Source organism: Maniola hyperantus, chromosome 7, assembly GCF_902806685.2.
Source record: "Maniola hyperantus chromosome 7, iAphHyp1.2, whole genome shotgun sequence".
NCBI lineage: Eukaryota > Metazoa > Arthropoda > Insecta > Lepidoptera > Nymphalidae > Maniola > Maniola hyperantus.
In genome coordinates this window covers 10771909-10794075 of record NC_048542.1, presented here as the reverse complement: position 1 = coordinate 10794075, position 22167 = coordinate 10771909, and the positions used below count along the sequence as shown (strand labels likewise).

The following is a 22167-nucleotide window of genomic DNA, read 5'->3' as shown; positions in this document are numbered from 1 at the left end:
ACTTATAGTTAGTGCCCGGTAAGGGCTGCAATACGTAGGTACACTACGGGATCAAATTAGAACGAGGAGAGAGTAGAACGTAGGAGAACTAGACTCTAGAGTAACCGACATAGCTTAGCGGGTTGCGATGCTGAAGTGGCAATGGACAGGACACATTTATTTAAAACAAGTGCGAGTCAGGCTCGCGCGACGAGGGTTCCGTAATACAGTCGTATTTTTTAGACATTTTGCACGATAATTCAAAAACTATGATGCTTAAAAATAAATAAATATCTGTTATAGAATGTACAGGTGAAGACCTTTCATATGATATCCCCACTTGATATAGTCACTCACTTCGAAAGTTGAAAATACTAATTATTAGTTCATGACCACAATTTTTTTTTTGTACGATCTAACCCTAAATTCACGGTTTTCAGATTTTTCCCCAAATGTCAGCTATAAGATGTACCTACCTGCCAAATTTCATGATTCTAGGTCCACGGGAAGTACCCTGTAGGTTTCTTGACAGACAGACGGACAGACAGGCAGACAGACAGACAGACAGACAACAAAGTGATCCTATAAGGGTTCCGTTTTTCCTTTTGAGGTACGGAACCCTAAATACCGAAAGACGTTGGGGTTCAGAGGTGTTGGGATGGTGACCTCGCAACGGAAAGAGCAGCGTTGGAAAACCTCTCACTAGGTGGACGTATGAAATCAGGTGACTCGCGGGGAGCCGCTGGATTCAGGCGGCGCAAGATCGTGGCACGTGGTAGTCCCTACAAGAGACCTATGTCCAGCAGTAGGATGATGACGATGTTAAAGTAACTTATTATCGATCTATGTTCAGATTTACGATCATAGCTGGCCACTAAACAGATTAGGCACATCGATAAATAAATTCAAGTTCCTACACCTAACAGCTTACTAACAGGAAAAAGCTTGGACAACCCTATTCCGTAAATAAGGTCATAAGACCAATTACAGAGACCCACTATGTCCCTGTCATCACTTTAAGACTGCTGCGGTACCGGAGCATTCTCATTTTGGCATATTTATCGTCCCTTATTAAGGCTTAACGACTAAACTGACCGATGATAACGACAGAGGGACGTTGTCGTTTCGCGTGTTTGGCCATTAATAAGGAGAACCTTTTATTTTACAATTTTCTTGATTTACAAGATTAAGGCACTGCGCTTTTATGTTCCTTGATTACTGAGATCTGTGATTTTAAATTTATTAGAGCTAAGGACATCCTTAAATGGTTGCAGAGGTCAGATAGCAATCACTGCACGTATAGCGTTGCAGTTCATCAAATCTGTGTAGAATAATAAGCAGGCCCTGTTAAATGACAGGAACGTGCAAGGATTTACGAGTTATATATTTACTGTTAAAATGAAAAAAAAAAAAACGTATTTGTTAAATAGAGGTTATTACAAAATTGTATTTTATCTTGAAACATTTTTGTGAATATGCTTTTCAAACCGTGCGACCTACCTACATGAAATACATAATTTTCATTTTCATTCATTTACCAAATAACTTTTTATGTTTTAAAATTAGGTAGGTACTTATAAAATCTTATTTTTAAAACACAAACAATAATCCTACGACGGGGATACCTGTATGCGGAGAGTTCTCCACAATGTTTTCAAAGCGAGTGACTTTTGCCAATCCACACTTGCAAGCGTGATGGACTATGGCCTAACGGCGGTTACGCACTCATCCGATCCGAGTCCGTGAAAATACGTTCCTTTTTGTCTTGTATGGGAGCTTATGATACTGTTTATGTCGTAGATAACTCGGATGACGGAAGTGCGTGCCGTAAGCCGTAATAAGTAGGTAATAGGTATCTCATTTCGCGAGTGGACCCATGTTCAGTAGTGAGCCTGTGATTGCAGTTGAGACAAAAAAAAATCCTAACTTCTAATGTTGATGTTGTGTGCTTAATGTTTTAAGAACCCGTGGGTTTTCTGGCCCCAAACCAAGGGGTGTTTTGGTCTGAAACGCAATGGTAATCTTTATTTATGGTACACAGCGCAATTGCTCGCTAAAATCAAACTACAATTCACGATAATAGAGCAGAATACTTACTCGTCCATTGACTTTGAACTGAGCAGATTGTTCGGGTGATTTATTTGCCTCTGACTTTTTGCAAGGCTTAAAATCATTGATGTTGGAATCCCCCTCCTAGGCTTAAAATAGATGTTGAATTTATAATTTTATTATGTTCTTAATTCTTACCTATACCGGCCAAGTGCGAGTTGGACGGACACTCCGAGGGTTCCGTACTGCGTGCAAGATGAATCAAAAACTATTATGCATACAGGTTAAGCCCTTTCATATTATGATACCCCACTTGGTATAGTTATCTTACGACGAAAAAAAAAATACTAATTATTTGTTTATGAACACAATTTTTTTTTGCGATGTAACCACAAATTCACGGTTTTCGGATTTTTTCCTTTACTTGTGCTATAAGGCACCTGCCAAATTTCATGATTCTAGGTTAGCCAGAAACACTCTATGGGTTTTCTTGATAGACATGACAGACGGACAGACAGACAGACATACAACTTATATCTTCTGTGATACAACAAAGTGATCCTTAAGGGTTCCTTTTTTCCTTTTGAGCTACGGAACCCTAAAACCAGCCAGCCACATTTGGAACAAAATTGTATGGCTATGTATGGTGGTAGGTACTCATAAGAGCCAAAGTTTTGTAATGTCTGTATGAAATACCTACACCTATATATTTTATGCAAATAAATAATTCAATTCAATTGAAACCGCCGCCACTAGGGTAAAACACTCCTGAAAATTTGTCTTCCTAAGCATAAACTTTGATAATGTCCCCGCCCATGCGTTTAACAAAAACGGGGACCCTACATTAATCCATAGAGGGCGAGCCAGCGTGTGCCAGACCTTCGTTATTTTATAAAAGCTGAAAGTTTCTCTGCGTATTGTCCCCAACACTGGAAGGAACGTTTGTTGGTATGTTTGTTTGGATCATGGTGGCTTTGAGAGATAACAGGTACTTAATAAAGGTTTAAAAATCTTACGTCAAAGTGTAAAAAGTCTAATTTTTTTATATTTTCTTTGGAATAGTAAATTAGAAATCACGTCATGTATTGCCAGACAACCCCCCGTCGTGGCAAACCCCTGCCAGACACCACTCAACTTTTGAAGTTTAAGGGTCTCTGGCAGGAGGCTGCCATTTTAAAATTTAAAGGGGTCTGGTATGGGGTTGCCACGACACTGTCTGGCAATACATGACGTGATTTCTAATAAGTACTATTTTATACGTAAGATTCACCTTTATTACCTGTTATACCAAAGCCACCATGATCCAAACAAACATCCAAACAAACGTTCCTTCCAGTGTTGGGGAAAATACGCAGAGAAACTTTGATCTTTTATAAAATAACAAAGGTCTGGCACGTGCTGGCTCTTAGCCCACAGTGTTTAATCAAACTAGTCGTTAGGTACTACAAAGTTTTAAATTTTACATAGATATTTGGGTCTAACATCGTAACTTAATTAATTTATCTGTAATCTCAACGTCGTTATTTATTTTGTCAAAAATTATATTGTATTTTTTGAAACAGTATATACATAATTAATATGTGTGGGACGCCCTCCAGCACGATGGACCGATAATATAAAGAGGCTGGCGGGAAGTAGCTGTATGAGGAAGGCAGAGGACCGGGTGGGGTGGCGCTCTTTAGGGATGGCCTATGTCCAACAGTGGAAGTCCACAGGCTGATGATGATGATGATGATGATGATGATATGCAGAATGCAGATACGAAGGAATTTGTTAGGTATTTGTTTCAAGATATACTTAGCTTTGATCTCCTTGGATTATTTCAATATGATTCTTATCAACTACTTATCAAAAAATTATAAATTATCAAAATGGAGCAGGTGGAGTTTTTACAGCCGGAAATGCATCGGAAAAAATGCACAGTAGATTCGGTAGGTTATAAAAAGTGTTTATCTCAATTACCTGACCAGATTACGACTTAATAATAACACTGGTCAAGTACGACTAAAGGTCGTAAAATACGGATGTAATGACCATTAAAACGAAACTAAATAGGTACAGTCATCATTATCATCATCATGATCAACCCATCGCCGGCTCACTACAGAGCACGGGTCTCCTCTCAGAGTGAGAAGGGTTTTGGCCATAATCTACCACGCTGGCCAAGTGCAGATTGGCAGACTTCACACACCTTTGAGAACATTATGGAGAACTCTCAGGCATGCAGGTTTCCTCACGATGTTTTCCTTCATCGTTGAAGCAAATGATATTTTAATTACTTAAAAACGCACATAACTCTGAAAAGTTAGAGGTGCGTGCCCGGGATCGAACCCCCGACCTCCGATTGGAAGGCGGACGTCCTAACCACTAGGCTACTACAGCTTCACAATCAGCAATAGGTACAGTAGCAAGCAAGAAGTACCTTTAGATTTCGGCTTTGTAGAGCGTTGTCTATGTGACGTTTTGTCGATCTCAACGACAGAGATAACGCTCCACGAAACCGACAGACAGACCACGAAATCTCTTTCTAATGGTTGATGTAAGTACAATATTAATTCTTGTCGGCTATTGGACCCACTTAGTTACGTTTTTGGTCAACAGATCGACTTTGAGTCGTACTTAACCAGTGTTAATATTTTTGTAAAAGGTTCAATCCCTGCCGCGGTTCTGTAATTGATTTTATATTTTACAAAAATCAAAATTTCCTAAAGTAAAACACTTTAGTAAAATTATAAAAAATCCAGTATTCATTTAGATCAATAAACATGCCTGATGCCCAAATCACCCAGTTGCAGTCGGATAAATTTCAACAAACAATAGAAAACAACTGACAAATTAAAATACTCGAATTACCAGGCAAGTCACGGATTAACCGAATTATCACTCTCATTTTGTCGAGGCCAATTTCTGTCAGCGCCTCGAAAGGAATGCTAAAGTAAGGATTGTATCGAGCTACCAAAACAGCGAGTTGAGACCGTACCAGCTAATAATCCATACTTCCATACTAATATTATAAATACGAAAGTGTGTGTGTCTGTCTGTCTGTTTGTCTGCAAGCTTTTACGGCTCAACAGTTTAACCGACTTTAATGCGTACAGAGTTAGCTTACATCCCGTAGAAGGACATAGGCTACTTTTTATCCGGGAAAATCAAAGAGTTCCCACGGAATTTAAAAAAAAACCTAAATCCACGCAAATGAAGTCGTGGGCATCATCTAGTCTATCTAGTTAAAATAGTCTCTAAGTCGGAAAAAAACAGCCAAGTGCAAAATGTCGATAAAATACGATTGTAGTACGGAACCCTCAGTGCGCGAGTCTGATTCGCACTTGGCCGGTTTTTTCCTTTAAAGGACACGCAGTGACTGAATCAATCATGCGACTAAATGCTATTACACCTTCCTAAATCCTTTCCTAATTAGGATGCTGAATGACTAAGTACGTTACCATACTTTTTCCTAATTAGGTTACTTTTTGGAATACTAACTTGCTAAATTCGATTACACTTGCCTGAATTAAGTAACTGAACCATTTAAGACGACTAAATTCAGTGTAGTGAAGCGCTTCAGCAACAAAGGCAACGCCCATTCTCTGGCCCCATAAATCTTCGTATTTCACACAGGAGGCAGGGCAAGGTGAAACCGGAATTGCTTTACAAACTGTTTACATCCTCGAAAAGAAGGAAAATTATTAAATAAGTTTCATATAAGTAAACAGTCCTTGTTTTGATATGTACTTTTTATTTTTTATTCTGATAGAAGTTAGCCCTTGACTGCGATCTCACCTGATTGTAATTGATGATGCAATCTAAGATGGAAGCGGGCTAACTTTGAAGGGGTATAGCAGCTTCATTAAGCCCATACCCCTTATCGGTTTCTGCAATACATCGTACCGGAACGTTATATCACTTGGCGGCACGGTTTTGCCGGTAGGGTGGTAACTAGCCACTGCGAAAGCCTCCTACTAGAACAAAAATACAACAAATCTTGATAGAGACTTAAAATCAACAATTTATAAAAATACACCAATTTATTTTGTACTAGCTGTTGCCCGCGATTTCGTCTGTGTGGAATTAGGGTTTTAAAAATCACGTGGGAGCTCTTTGATTTTCCGAGATTATGTCACTTTCCAGGTCTTTATGCAAAAAACCATGCAAAAAATCACGTCAATCCGTTGCACCGTTGCGACGTGATTAAAGGACAAACCAACAAACAAACACACTTTCGCATTTATAATAAGTAAGGGTACTGAAGATATAGGAAGAGCCGGAAGAGCCATAACAATTATGCAAAAATATTATATTCTTGCTATTTCGGAATATTTACAGAGAATTTCCGCCGTATTGGGAATGAAGCTTATTATAACGCGGCCCGAAACGGCTACAATAAATAGCGGGCACAAATCAAATGGCGACAACAAAGCAGACAATTTGCAGGCTTTATTGACAATGATGGTAGGCACCCAATTTTGAGGAAAATTAAATCATTTTGCCAGCGAATATTGTAGAAATCAGCATACTGTAGCCCCGTGCGGGGTAATATAATTATGATAGTTATATTTACGGTACGCGGCAAAAAAGTAATGTACATCGACCTTTAGAATAAAATTTCGGCTTTGTAGAGCGTTATCTCTGTCACTCATACCTATGTAACGTTTTGTCGGTCTCAATTACTGAGACAATGCTCTACAAGACCATTATCTCGTTCTTACGGTCGATGTACATTATTTTCTGCCACGTACTGTGATTAGGTGTTGCCTGGGATTTTGTCCGTGTAACATTTAGACTATTATCATTTTTTAGGATTCCGTACTTCAAAAGCAAAAAGGAACCCTTATAGGATTACTTTATTGTCTTTTTGTCAAGAAACCTAAAGGGTACTTTCCGTTAACAAAGAATTATGAAATTTGGCAGGTAGGTAGGTCTTATAGCACAATTAAAGGAAAAAAAAAATCGAAAACTGTGAATTTGTGCTTACATCATTTCATGGAAAAATAATTTTAGCATTTAAACTACCGTGAGTGATTTCCATTCTAAATAATATCTGTCCCGGCTGTAGTCACGTGTGTAGTCGACGTTAGCCCGACTAGTTTCGAACCCATACGGGGTCCTTTTTCAAGGGAGTCCGTTCGCGCACGCGCCGCGGTTTTGACTGCGGGACGCACGTGCCGCTGCCCGTAGCGCCCGTTGTGAGGGTGGCTGGGGTGGGGGGGAGACAGCTGCCGATCGTCTCCCGACAGTTCCTGCTGTTCTTCATCACTGGAACCGTCACCGACATCCAGGCACGCGGAGCTAATGGTGTCCCGTCCCACGACTGATGCCCTTGTCTTAGCATCAAAAAGCGGTTTCCACGCTGAGGGTAGCATCCATCCATTGTCACGATTGAAATTCGGGTGGCGACTAATTTCGATCGCTTCCCGTATCTTCCGCGGTACTAGAAACTTTTCCCGGGACAATACGGAAACCTTGTCGAATCGTATGTAGTGCGACGTACCCGAATTTCGTCGACTACACACGTGAGTACAGCCGGGACAGTTATTATTTAGAATGGAAAAATAATTGTTTAAATTTGAACAACTTATTTATTTCCGTCCCGAATTATTTATTTCTGTACAATGAAATGATTCTTACATGAAACTGAGTCAATCGACATTTATTGACAGTTCAAGCTTGACCAAAACATTGAGTACCTATGCAAAATTGTTTTCACAAAAAGACCTAAAAAGTTTATTTATTCATTAGTTGAAATAACTATACTTTGTAAACATAAATTCAGTAGTTTTTTCTCAAAAATACTTTACCTAAACCCTTTTCGCGCGCTTGATTTCGGTGAAAATCATCGTGCCTCTCACCTTTCTCATACAATATCAAGTGCAAAGCAAACAGTTTACCCACGTGCGCTGCCAATTTCGGTCGAGCGTACTTGTATGAAACATTGTAAATTTTTAATAGAGCTATCCTTATCAACACAAATCTTGCGAATAAAAAACAAATGGGCTGAATTGTATACTCATCCTTCTTGTAAGTCGGTTTAAAATGATATCTAATGTTGAAAAACTGATTTGAATTATAATGAAAAATAACTGCGTTGCGAAGTAGCTTACCTACAGATAACAGATAGATCGCTTACTAAATTCGGCCGTGAACCTATAAACGATTGTTTTATATTACTCAGATTAGATATGGAGTTTACAGTTTGGACATAAAGCTATATTTTAGCGCTTAAACTATCGTGAGTGATTTGCATTATAAATATAAGTAGATTATTCCCGCTGTATTTACTCACGTGTTTAGTCGACGTAAGCCCGACTAGTTCCGATTTCCGAACCCATCTGGAGTCGTTTTTCACAAGGATTCTTCTCTTAAACTCTATTATGAACATTCATAGGTATATCGTACCTACTTTACTAGAGCACTCTAATATTTTCTGGGATTGGATTCCCATGGGATTTTTAAAAACCTATATCCACGTGGACGAAGTCGCGAGCATCAGCTAGTTATAAATATAAGTAGATTATTCCGGCTGTACTCACGTGTTTGGTCGACGTAAGCCCGACTAGTTCCGATTTCCGAACTCGTCCGGAGTCGTTTTTCGCAGGGACTCAGCTCATAAACTGTATTATCCACATTCATTCATACTCGTACGTATATAGTACTTACCTACTTTACAGCACTCCAATATTTTCTTATATCGCGCTGGGCTGAAAATAAATTCTAAAGACGTGTATTCACAGTGGAGTAGCTTGATGGATTATGGTAGAATACCCTCGCTTTTCGAGAGGAAGCTTTTTGTTCCGAAGCATGAATGAAAATACAAAGAATGTTGCCAGCATATCGCTATTTACTGCTTTGTCACTTTCGATTATATTTTTTGAGTTGAAAAATTGAAATTAAATGCTACTTCTATTTTAGTTTAGTGCTTTTTTGTTGGTGTAGGTTATTTCAGTCATTCATTCATTCATTTATAAAGGTAATGCAATGCAGGTTAGCAAGATATTCAACGCGGATAAGGAACCGTGTTATCCTAGAAAGCCAGAGAACTACTGCATCCTAATAATAGGTATGTATACTAGTATGTCACAGTTAGAACCTATTTTGTGTTTAAGCCCATTTATATCTAGTAAATACTACTTCTGACTGGAAGCCCTTAATAAGAAGGTACAACTAGTTTTAACTACTAAACTGACTGACTGATCTATCTACGCACACCTCAAACTACTGGATGGATCGGGCTGTAGCATGCATATATCTCTTTATTGTGCACTACGCGATTTAAAAAGACGAGACTGTAGACGAATGTGTGAACAGGTAACTTGTGTCCTCGCCGTTTATTGCGAATGTGTAAATACATCATAATACATTTCTGAAAACAGCGAAAATGTTCACCTACATTATGTAGGAATACATTGAAAGTGATTTTTTGATCGATGTAACTCTAGTTTGTAATCGGTCTACTGCAGTAATTCGATTAAAAAGTACTCTTTCCATTTGCGAGGTAAATAGAGCGGAAGATTGTATCGCCAAACGAATATCCGAACTGTTCTTCTAATTATCAGTTAAGGGTAAGCTACTTTGTTTAAAAGTATTGTATTATTTTAACGTTCACAAAATAACAAGTGACCCGAAATAGCTCAAACGACTAGCAAGCTAATGTCAAAGTGGGCAGGTAATGTATGTCGCAGAAACGACATCTGATGGGGCAGACGTCGTGTACTGGTGTGGGGACCGCGTATTGGTAAGCGCAAAGCCACAGTTCCCGACAGTTAGGGAACTTCTAACTAAACGGCGAGGCTTCGATGTCACTGGCAGGCAACAAATGTTAGTTTTTGACGCTACCTGCGTCAAAAACTAACATTTGTTAGTTTTTGACGCAGGTAGCGTAGCCCTATTTTTCTTTGATTTCACGTCACCATAGCCTAACATTTGACATATCATCGATTCAGGATCAAACCGAGAGCTCACTTACTCTAGTTCACTCTGGCAATGTGGCGACGTCTACAACACTGGACCAATACCGTCAAAAAGGCAAAGGACCGAGTTTGGTGGCGTGCTCTTCAAAAGGGCTTTGCATATTACTTAGAAATGAATGCATACAGTCTGGTGAATTTTCTTGAATAATTTGAAAGTAGTTTCATTTATGGGTTCACTTTTTAAAATTTCATATTAATGATATGATAAATGAAGTTTCTTCTTCTTCACTCTGGGCTGGTTTCCGCACTTAAACGTTTCCGTATGTTGTGCGTGGACAAATGACGCTATGATAATATGAAATATGTTTTACAAAATTTTGAAATCTATTTTATTAATTAATAAAAACAATATTCTACTCATATTAAAAGTTAACATTTAACGATTCATAATTAAATTAATAAAAGAAGACGTTAAATGGAAAACAAAAGTGGTTAGAACAACAAAGCGCATAGTCAGTAAGCTCATTGCTCGCTCTAGTACTGTCGAGCTATTTACATTTGTTCGGTAAAAAAGCTCTTGTTTGTGTTATTTATCTCATGGCGAAGTTCCTTTCAAATACAAACAAACAACATTAAACGGTTTCGAATGTTGCTTTTATTGTTAAAGAAGAGAAAAGAGTTTAAGATTAGGTAATTTACTAAGTAATAACATTCAACTATTTTGAATGCAATTTAACAAAATTATTAGTACAAATAACACAATTTTATTGATATCTATTGTAAACTATATTATAAGAAATTAACTTTGTGATTCTTAATCTAAAGGTAGTCAAGTAGAGGGATATGACTCTTTTTAAGATAAGACTGCTATTTGTAATAAATACTTATTTATATTATAATTTTTATCTTTCTGTGCTTATTACATACATTAAAATTTTGTAAAATCATCAACGGGATGATTTCAATCAACTTGATCTTATTTCGAAGCAAAACGACGTAACTGTTATAAAGGAGTCCAAAGTTTGTGATTTCGATCAAAACGGTACAAATACAGTGAAGTTTCAAAAGCTTTCATTCAGTTATTTGCTCCTCCTGTAAAGTTTTCCGTTGCAATTATACCGTTTTGTTTATCATCTTCTAAAATTATAAAAAAGTATTATCACAGAGCTTTCCCTTAACAGTGTCCCGTTGTATCTCATTGTACTGGTCTATTTTACTTCCAATAGTTTCGATAGCTCGTGTCCAACAAATCTTAGACTCAAACAGATCGTTAACTTCTAACTAGGTTTACATCGATCCAGGTAAAGTGGAGTTATTTACTTTAGAAACTTTTAAGTATAGTTTTTTAATCATCTCTCGTAGAAACCGGTAAGCGCAAAAACTTTGATTTCAAGTATTAGCTTTAATTAAAAAGTGGATGGAGCTATTGTTAGCTTATTTAATAATGGTAAAAAACATACTAACGTTTAAACTATCGTGAGTGATTTCCATTAGGTATAAATACAGAAGTTCCCGGCTGTACTCACGTAGTTAGTCGACATAAGCCCGACTAGTTTCGAACTCATCTGGAGTCCTTTTTTCAACCGCCGCGACGGCGCGCCGGGCCCGAGCTGAGTCGCTGTGAAAAAGGACCACGGGTGGGTTCGAAACAGTGGCGTGCAACTCATAGAGGCATAAAAGCGCTGCTTACCCAAGAAATAGTTAACTCGGTTGAAATTGCTCAATGCTCATTATCTTTTGACTTGCTTACCTAACTACTGCTTACCTTGGCTTTAAACCCTATGCACGCCACTGGTTCGAAACTAGTCGGGCTTATTACTACGACTAATCCCGTGAGTATAGCAGGGAGCTTCTATATTTACAAATAGGTTTTAAAGAAACTTCCGTATTTTGAATATAGTTTTCACTAGCTTAGGCTTATTTTCAAAAATCCTTTCTTAGCGGATGCCGACGTCTTAATATCTATCTACATGCAAGATTTCAGCCCGATCCGTCCAGTAGTTTGAGCTGTGCGTTGATAGATCAGTCAGTCAGTCACCTTTTCCTTTTATATTTACGAGTATGTATTTAGATTTCAATGCATTGATAGCAAAGTCAAAAATATTAACCGAAAAAACCCACGATTTTAATGCTTGGGAATTATTGGATTAAGTATGGATAAGAACACTATTTGCGATTTCATTGCAAAGTGCGGGTTTTATTCGAGTGCTGATAGTGTATGTTTATGAGAAGATAAATCAGGCGAAGTACTGCTATAAAAATAGTTAAACCTACATTAACAGTCGCACAGTCCATTTACAGCGCGTGATGGTACCTACACATGTTATGTGAAAGATTTAAAAAAAATGAAAAGAATTTGTTTTATTTTTAGGGTTCCGTTCCTCAAAAGAAAAAACGGAACTCTTATATAGGATCACTTTGTTGTCTGTCTGTCTGTCTGTCTGTCAAGAAATCTACAGGGTACTTCCCGTTGACCTAGAATCATGAAATTTGGCAGGTAGGTAGGTCTTGTAGCAGACATTTGGGGAAGAAATCTGAAAACCGTGAATTTGTGGTTACATCACACAAAAAGAATTAAATTGTGGTCATGAACAAATATTGCTATTTTCCACTTTCAAAGTAAGATTATCATACGGCATACCAAGTGGGGTATCATATAAAAGGGCTTTACTTGTAAATTCTAAAACTAAATTTTATTTATTTTTAGGCATAATAGTTTTTGATTTATCGTACAAAATGTCGATAAAATACGATTGTACTACGGAACCCTTAGTGCGCGAGTCTGACTCGCACTTAACCGGTTGTTGGAATTACATTGCACTACATTCATTTATTTTAACTAAATCCTTCTTAGAGGACGGAATCGCATCTGATACCTATTTCTGATCATCAGGGTTTGTCTATTGTTTTTATGTGTTATAAATTATATTTTATCAATATGGTTAGTATTAATAAGCAAACTCTGTTTTAAAAATCCAAAACTTACTATGTACATATAATAAAAAATGTACGTCCATATGTGATATACTTACGGGATGTAATTTAACGCTGGCAAAAAAGGAGACAGGTGATTATTGATAAGATATCTACCTACCACAAAATAAAAATAAGAAAAAAGGAAAAAACCATATACTTTCAAACCATTTTCAATTGATTGCAAATAAAACATTTGACTGACGTAGACAGGTGCCCCGCGGTCAATGCCGCGTCGTCGTAGGTTAGGCATTTAGCCCAAGTCTTGCACGCTACACCTACATAGCGAGTTTGAAAAAACTAAATATCTAAAATTACAAGTGCATAAGGCAAATGGTTATTGGTGTTGGATAATGTTTAGATTGTGTGATAATAGCGCTTCGATAGCGTCCTAGGATTAGCTACATCCTGTATATGGGTATATATTATTATTATTGTGTGCCTACGCCAGCCGTCAAAACAACCATTTGGTAATTTGTTCTAACATAATAAGCTCGCAATTATGAAGTCTTGTAGCTAAAATATAATTTCCTCGAAGGCGACATTCCGCCATTTTATTTCGGGGTCTGTTACCATTAAATATCTTATTATAAGGACTCTAATATAGACTGAAGATGTAATAGATGTGACAGTAAATAAATTAAGTATTAATAATTTTAAATTGATTTTTATTTATGTACGTCTATGTGATAGTATATACCTACAGAAATATGAGACGTAGTGTGTATTATCAATATACGTTATTACCTTTAATGGCCAATCGTCATTTCTAAATATACCATATTTCCATAACTTATTCTATTTGATTCATTATGATTCTGGTAACTAATGTTATAAATGCGAAAGTGTGTTTGTTTCTTAGTTTGTCCTTCATTCACGTTCCAATGGAAAAACGATTGCCGGGATTTTTTGCATAAGTACCTATAGTTAAAGACCTGGGGAGTGACATAAGCTGCTTTTTGTCCTGGAAAATCAAAGAGTTCCTAAGTGATTTTCAAAAACTAAATTCACTCAAATAAAGTGGCAGCATCAGCTAAAGCAAACAGTCAGCCGCAAACTATTTACCTACTTAATGAGTCCCAAGCCATAATGTGAAAGGTGAAAGAATAGTACTCAGTAAAATTTTATAGAGTAGCTCTATCTTCATTTCAATTTTACAAAATGCCATTTCTTACAATTTCGTGACTCTATTTCCGGAACCCCATTCTTGCGTAATGCGGTTCACTCTAGCGTATCATACGCAAAGCTTGCGTATAGCTAAGAATGTACCAATATAATTATCCTTTGTATAATAAGTCTTTTATATTTATTAGGTCGCGCTCTGCCCTTATGAATTAAACACCGAATTTCTCGTCATTTGTCCGTGGGGGCAAATAAAGTTATATTTAACTACGTTTCTTTTGAGATGAAAAAGAAGTTAATTAATAACAAAATTACGTTTTTATCGTCACTTATAACAAAAATATTTTTAACTTTATTTAGATGGGATATAATAATAATTACGCACTTACTGATGGTGACTAGAGTATGAGGTAATATTTTCTCCAGAGAAAATAACCTATACAATTGGGTATTTGACTACATCAAAAGGAAATTATTTCTCAGTGATTATTAAATAGAGGGTCTTCCAAAATAAGTAAAATCCACGTCCTTTGTTGGTTTTAAGTGTAATAACCATTTTAAATTATCGATTAAACTAAAAAAAGTACGTCAAATGATTGTGACGTCACACACCGGTATGTCATAGAATCTGGCATACTAAGCGCGCGTTTTGACGTTTGATAAAAAGTTAGATTTGACTAAGTAGTTGTCAAATACCGTATTGTCTATAGCTACAATACAGCTAAGTTCAAACCACTAGAAAATTTTCGTGCGGCCACCGCGTGGTAGCCGCTCTCTCATGCTCTTTATTTAAATTCCTCGCAATAATAATTAATAAATAGAGCTAATTTTGATTTTTACCATGCGACAATTGTACATCAAATAATTCGTGTCAAATATCACGTAGGAAGAAGGAAAACGTAGCGCAAATAGGACGGGAAATATGAAAAGTAGATTAGGTTATCTGGTTGGACCGACCATATCATGAGGGATATCAAATACCTTAAAAAATCTGGCTTCGGGCGTTTGTGCACTCATCCGTATTCGGTTCGTATCCGTGATTCTTGGAAGTGGCCGTCATGCAAATACATACTCATTCGATTTGTATTTTTACGGAATCCGTGATTTCACGGATGTGTGCACAGATGCTCTTCCTCTTTGCATTGATATGAAGCCAAAATTCCCGGATTTTGGTGTGATATCTTCGAGTTTGAAACGCAGCGTAACATGTTCCGTCGTTGCGCATTAGTTACAAAATTTAATCAAGATAGACATAAAAATCATTCGTTTAATCACTTTTTGCTTACGTAATTATCTATGTAGGTGTCTAAGTAGGAAGTCATTAATTATAAGATTAAAATATTTAATCTTCACGTATAAATCACGATGCGCCAAGAACCTGTGGAAAATTCTAAAATGTTATCAAACGAATAGATACTTAGTCCCAGGTTTGATGACCTCTGTACTTAGAAGAAGTCTGATTACTGTCTCAGGAGTATTTTAAGATAGACTTGCGTGGGTCGCGGCCAAAGCGACAGACGCGCTGCAGCTGACGCTACAATACTATACACTATGAAATGCAAATGAAATGGTATGACGTCAACCGCACGCGTCTGAGGCCAGGGACTCCGAAACGGTGTCATACATTTTCATAGTGCTTATAGTGTTGACGCATCAACAGACAATACACAAATTTCGAACCCCTATTTCACTCCCTTAGGAGTTGAATTTTCAAAAATCCTTTCTTAGCGGATGGCTTCGTCATAATAGCTATCTGCATGCCAAATTTCAGTCCGATTCGTCTAGTAGTTTGAGCTGTGCATTGGTAGATCAGTCAGTCAGTCAGTCAGTTAGTCAGTCATCTTTTCCCTTTATATATTTAGATTGTAGTAGCAATAATAAGCAACATTGAACGTAGTCGCCATAAGCAACCAAGCTCTACACATTGTTATAATAGTCGAAGCCTTCTCTTTTAATTTTGTGTTTCTTTAAATTCTTATCTCATAGAAGGTCATAGCCTAGACGGGAAATGAAACTTATATTTGAAATGATTCATCGAACTGATAAAAATGATATTTTTATCTACGAGTATCTAACTAATATCTAGACCTAAAATTTAAAAAAAATCAATGAAAAGAAAAATTTATATTACAGGTAAGTAAAGTTTTTCCCAAGTTTAATTAGAACACAAGCAATTGAAGTCAGTATTCAATAGGCATCTGTAAGTTTTTTCAAGGTAGACCTTGTATAATTCTTTCTAGGTCTTTAATTTTACTTTAGTTAAAATAATTACCTAAGTCAACATGCTTCATGAAGCTTGCTTGTCGAAGATATTTTTATGGAAGCCTTCCTATTTATTAGTTCTCTAATTAGTGTGAGCGTACTAATGTTTTTATGTTCATTCAAGCATGGACGTAGAGTAGCTACCCTAAAGTCAACAAATCATAAAGTCAAGTAACAAAAAGAAAATCCTTGAGATTCTCAAAATCTTGAAATTATAAATGTTACGACCTACTCATATTCCAAGATATAAATCATGCCTACCTCAGTGTCCCTAATTTTCTTTTTTGAAGGGACTGAATTGTAAGATTAATCTAACAGTCTTTTTTCAATTTCATGTGAGTTAGATAATGCATATGATCACCAATTATTGACCTATTTCTTACTAAAATTTATTTGGGTATTTACCAACGCTAATTTTTAGGGTTCCGGACCTCAAAAGGGAAAAAGGTACCCTTATAGGATCACTTTCACTTTCCGACTTGTTTCGAACCCTCACGATATCATTCACGATAGTTTAAACTTTAAACGCTAAAATTAAGTACTTATTTTTATTTATTTTACACGTGTTAATCATCAAATGGCGCGCTTATTTCTGATGCTAAACGTTTCCCACTAACCTATATTTCAAGAGGTTGGTATAGAAAACGAGCTCAGAAACGTTTCTCCCCTAATGAGGTCCAAGTTTGATGACGTCAAATCGTTCAAAATAACTCCGGAGATATAGCGAGCAAACGAGCAGGCGGGTCACCTGATATTAAGTGATTACCGCCGCCCATGAACATTTGCAGCACTAGAGGAGCCGCCTTATCTGTACGTTTACTGCAGTAGATACTAATATCTTTGTTTCTGATTTAATTACTTTACACCGTGCCTTGGCCTTGCGTCATCATGATCTCATGATCAACAAATTACCGGCTCACTACTAAGCAGTAGGCACGGGTCTCCTCTCAGTAAGAGAAGGGTTTGGCCATAGTCCACCACGCTGGCCAAGTGCGATTGGTTATTGCATCTAGTTTAAACATTCACATTTCGATCGATGTGTTTATGAAGCACGACTCAATATAATATGTTCAATCCAGACGCATCCGCGCTTGGTCTCGTGCCCGCATCCGCACGCACGCTCGCACCCGCACCTGCACTTGCACCCACAACCTCAGCCACGCCCATTTTTTGTGTCTTTGAGATCATACACTGACAGCTCGAGCAGTTGATCCTAGAACAACGGATAGCAGTTGACAACAGCACAGTTCACGACAGTAATGGAAATTGTGACAAAACGTCGAGGCTTCGACGTCACTAACAGGCGTCAATTGTTACCTACATTTGGCCTACCTAGCCATGAAACGACTATTTTTCTTAGATTTCATGCAAAGAATTTTTAAGTACTAGTAGGTAGGTACCCAGTTTACGAACCACTTCCTAATTCCATGATTTCATGTCACCCATAGACGGCATATTTGACATTATGCCGTCGATTCAGGATTAAACCGAGAGTTACTTTGACGAGACGAGAGCCATTGCCAACTGCTCGATTATGAGCACGGAGCGGACTTGTGTTTGACAATAAAGGGTGGATTGTACTTCACAGTGTAGGTACTCGTAGCTTAAAGTGATTGCTTTGAGCTCTTTCACCTGCCAATGGATATTATAAGAGGTTTGTGAAGAACCAAATCAGATCCATTATGTTATTAAGAATACACTCTCACTTCCAATCCCATCACTCGTTGCACATACCACAAGATTCAGATTCAACACATTGAGGTCGCCCATCCGGAGCATACCGATTGTCCGCGCTTACGCTAGTGCATTGTTTTTCCTTCCATTTCGTGGACGCGTTACGCAACAGTGAAGGAAGCAATTTTACTTTAGTATTTAAAATATATTTATAAGCTTAATAAGAAATAGCAATCTATCCATGTAACTATAGTACGCACACCCGCACGTCACCCGCGCTCGCCCGCATCGTTTAGCGCGGGAGATGTGCGATTTTATGATTGCCATCTCGACTTCGCGGACTAAGTACAGATTGAACTATAAAAATTGTGATACTTTGTGAATACGTTTTTCACTAATTGTATAAAACTAGAGAAATACAAACCAACACGTAGTATTATCAAAATATTATAAAATAATTATTTAATTCCAACTCATCCAAATCATACAAGAAGACTCCATTAGACCAAACATCATTATAACGAAAATGTAATTTAGAAACGTAATAATTAAAGATAATGGCATAAGTCTTAATTACGTATAAAGAATACGACTTTGAGACAGAAATGCTACGAGAGAAACGTAGACTAATTAGCAGCAGGCTTAAAGGGTAAAATTTTCTTTTACGACTTGCGATTCTACGTACCTATAATAATTGGTTTAATAAGATTTTACTTTTTTTTAATTTTAGCTCCAAATAAAGCACAAAATAAGAATTGTGTCTAAAGGTAGGGGTTCTATTGTGCGTATAAACATGGAAATGCATTGCGTAACACGCTGTGTTCACTAAACACAGCATTATTGTGCGTTTGTGCATAAAAACACAGCATACTCGTTTCAGTATCTGTTTCAGGTATGTAGGTCGTATGAGATAGGTAAGGACACTGTATTAATGTAATCGGTACTATTGTAATACGTACAAAAGCACTACGTCATATTGTTACAGGTGGTTTGTACTAACTAAGGGTGTTTGTGTACTCATTCGTATTTGATTCGCATTTGTTTTCGTAAGTTTAGAAATGGCCCTCATACAAAATGTACAAATCGTATTTTTACGAAAACGAATATAAGTGCACCAATGCGCTAAGCGCGTTTGGATAGGACTGAATACATTCAGAAGTTAATCTTTAACTACCGAAGAGTGGTCTCCACCACTTGGTAATAAAGAAATGATAAATTATATTATATTTCCTGACTGATCTTAGCGTTTCAATAGCTTCGAGTTCAATTATTGTAGTAATGCCACTGAAATCGAAGTTATTGAGACCAGATATAATAAAAATACCAGGATATAAGCTATCTCCATTCAAAATTTCAGACAAATCCATCCAGTAGTTTTTGCGTGAAAGAGTAACAAACACAAACACACACACACACACACACACACACACACACACACACACACAAAACAAATAAATTTTTGCCTTTAGTGTGCTTTAGTTTGATTATATTTTTAACCGACTTCAAAAAAAGGAGGAGGTACTCAATTCGACTGTATGTTTTTGTATGTTTGTTACGCGATTACTCCGTCAATTATGAACCGATTTTGCTAATTCTTTTTTTGTTCTTTAGGACATACTTCAGAGGTAGTCCCATTTTAATTTGGTAAAGATCTGATGAATATCTTCGGAGATGGAGAACGGAACTCCTCAATTAATAAGAGTAAATTGCTCGCGATCAGTGTAACAGCTTAGTAAACAGTAGGTTTTTAACCAGGCATATCATACTTTAGTACGATGGGGCCACTAAAAATTATGAAATCAAAAAAAATAAAATAAAAATAAAAAAACCGACTTCAATAACCACCAACACTAAAAAGTAAAAAAAGAATTTAATTTATTACCCAATATATTATGTATACAAGAGTTATTGTAGCTCTATAGTAATATTTTTTGGAGTCGGTGCCAACGTGGAGTCGCAAAACACTATGAAGAGTAGGCGATAGACGGTTCGTGCGGCTAATTGGCACCGGCTCCAAAAAATATTACTATAGAGCTACTATAACTCTTTAACTCTTGTGTATAATAAAACTGTAACAGGTCAAATTCTGTACATGGAAGATATTTTGAAATTTTTTTTTCGAGGGCACTGAACCCAAAACTGTATTTTTTTTCATTTTTGTCTGTCTGTCTGTCTGTCTGTCTGTCTGTCTGTATCACGGCCGCGCATCACGCTGAAACTACTGAATGGATTCCAATGAAACTTGGTACGATTTGAGGTCATACTATGAGGAAGAATATAGGATACTTTTTATCCCGAAATTCAGCATGGTTTCCGTAGGAGAGGGGACGAAAGTTAAAATGTATACTGAGTTGTAATTCATTAACGCGTAGTCCGATTTCATTCATTCTTTTTTTGTTAGAAAAGGGATATTTTAAAGATTGTTCCGTAAATATTTCAAGGTCATCGGTTTTTAACCGACTGTCAAAAAGGAGGTGGTTCTTTTTTCTACATCGATTTTTTCAAAGTTTCTGGACCGATTTGCAAAATTTTTTTTTAAATCAACAAAAAAGTTTACGTCGTGGTCACATAAAAAATTCTGGATTCAACTCCTTAATCCTGATGCTGCAGGGTTACTGCCCGCCTGGGTTATCAAGATTCAGGAAGTGTTCATAGTGAATTCATATTGTAGGTACCAAGCAACGACAACAATTCCGAAAAATCAAAGAGTTCCCGCGGGATTTTAAAAAACGTAAATCCACGCGGACGAAGTCGCAGGAATCAGCTAGTACATAATATGTTGGGTAATAAATTAAATTATTTATTACTTTTTAGCGTTGGTGGTTATTGAAGTCGGTTTTTTTTTTTTGTAGTAGTAGAGATATTATATTGCTGATTCTCTCTCGCATAAACGTTCCCAGTCACGAATGAGCATGAGACCTGTGACAATGGCGTCTGGCGAAGTGCCAAGTGCGTGGAGCCTACTCACCTGAACAATAACCGCTAATGCACGCGAGAGTGCTAATCACCCCAGACCGAGAAGCAAGGCTTTACTTCCCACTATGGTTGATGTAAGTTACAGTACTCTGTGTGCAACTTTTAAACTTTTTATGCGGGTTTAGTGGCTAAAGAAAAAAACCAAGTGAGGTCACAAATGGCTGCAAGACCCAGGCACGGCACCAGCAAATACTATCCATGCCTTTGTCTATAGAAATATTTATATCTTTGTCTTTATCATCATCAACATTATCGTCATCGGTATATAGATATCCACTGCTGGTTTTAGATCTCTTGAAGGGACTAATAGTGCGATATTACTAGCCTAGACCGAGAAGCAAGGCTTTACCTCCCACTATGGGTCATATAAGTAACTATTGATGTTGGAAGAGCCACCCCCTGAGTAAGTTACAGTACTCGGTATGCAGCTTTTGAACTATTTATGCGGGTTTAGTGGCACGGTTGCAAGATCCGGGTTACACGGCACAAGAAAACACGAATCATATCTCAGTCTTTAGAATAGGTGAACAAAAATGGCCCGGGTCAGTTAGTATTAATTAAATATGGAGATAAATAGGACACATAAAACTTGGTAAAATAAAATGTTCATACGGGAATTTTAAATTTATGTTATATGATCGATTAGGTATGAGATATTAAAATTAATTTCCATTAGGTCTACTACTTAGCTTCAGCTTCACAATGGTTTCTCTACATGGATGGTTTCGCAGTTTTAATGAAATGTGGATGTGAACAGCTGTTAACCACATAATTATCTACCTAATAGCAATAATTTCATTCTTTGAGCGTTTGGTAATTTTAAATAGTCAAAAGGATATTACAAAAGTTAACTGGAGTAGTAAAGTGTCTCTGAAATTATTGTCATCAAATTCCCCATAAAACTTGGGAATAAGTTACATTTTACAAATAATCATCACAAAGGCTTTAGGTTAGAGTAGGCATAGATCGATGTCGTTAGTCCTTGTTTGGTCCTTCAACTTTATCATATGTCACTTCAAAATGAAATAATTTTAAGTTATGAGATCATGTGGATAGAGTATTATTATTTTTTCTTTTTTTTCAAGATAAACTTATTTTAAAACTAGATGATGCCCGTGACTTCGTCCGCATGGATTTCGATTTGTTAAAAATCCCGTGGGAATTCTTTAATTTTCCGGGATACAAAGTAGCCTCCCATGTCCTTCCCAGGGATGTAAGCTAACTCTGT

At 37.1% G+C, this 22167-nt stretch overlaps 1 protein-coding gene across 1 annotated transcript in view; it reads left to right on the top strand.

The window, feature by feature from the left end:
* LOC117984036 (uncharacterized) overlaps positions 1–22167 on the top strand; it is a 59429-nt gene that overhangs the window by 28817 nt on the left and 8445 nt on the right. The window lies entirely within an intron of this gene.